The 696-nt window shown below is 50.0% G+C and overlaps 1 protein-coding gene across 3 annotated transcripts in view; it reads left to right on the forward strand.

Annotated features, from left to right (window-relative positions):
• LOC112071749 (phosphatidylinositol-binding clathrin assembly protein) overlaps positions 1-696 on the forward strand; it is a 39,701-nt gene that overhangs the window by 15,068 nt on the left and 23,937 nt on the right. The window lies entirely within an intron of this gene.

Raw genomic sequence — 696 nt, forward strand, 5'->3', positions numbered from 1 at the left:
TCACAGCACACCAGACCCAGGACGGCACGGACACACACAACACACACACATCACACAACACACACCAACACACGGGACTCACGCACGGGGGACACGGGACTATTCGGGACACACGGACAACCTACACGGACATAACACACAGACCACACATACCACACATTTAACAAAACGGACGGCACACACACACCACACACACACACAAACTACGGACTAGAGCAAGGACACGACTCAACGGCACGCCACGCACACGACAACAACACGGATTCACTGCATTCACGCACGCACACACACAGACTCACACACTCCCAAATGCCTTCCATAGTGTTCTCAGTGAGCTGCCTCCATTTTAAATGTAGTCTAGGCCTGCAGGATGTGTTCCTGGTAATGTTCTATTTGACAAGAGGGGAGAACAACCGCTGTACTGATGATGATTACTACAGCTACTTTGACTGTTTCAACTCTGTGATGAAAGGGGACCGGACCTTGTCACCTTAGTTTAGCAAGAAGCACATTTCCACATATGAGGATGATGTAACCAACCATTCTTGTTGCTTTTCTTTTTACCTTACGATGTTGATTCTAAGAAGTCCTCTGCCCAGAGAAGGAGAGAGGAGGGACAAGGAGAGAGGAGGGACAAGGAGAGAGGAGGGACAAGGAGAGAGGAGGGACAAGGAGAGAGGAGGGACAAGGAGAGAG

Source organism: Salvelinus sp. IW2-2015, unplaced genomic scaffold (assembly GCF_002910315.2).
Source record: "Salvelinus sp. IW2-2015 unplaced genomic scaffold, ASM291031v2 Un_scaffold1707, whole genome shotgun sequence".
NCBI classification, from domain to species: domain Eukaryota; kingdom Metazoa; phylum Chordata; class Actinopteri; order Salmoniformes; family Salmonidae; genus Salvelinus; species Salvelinus sp. IW2-2015.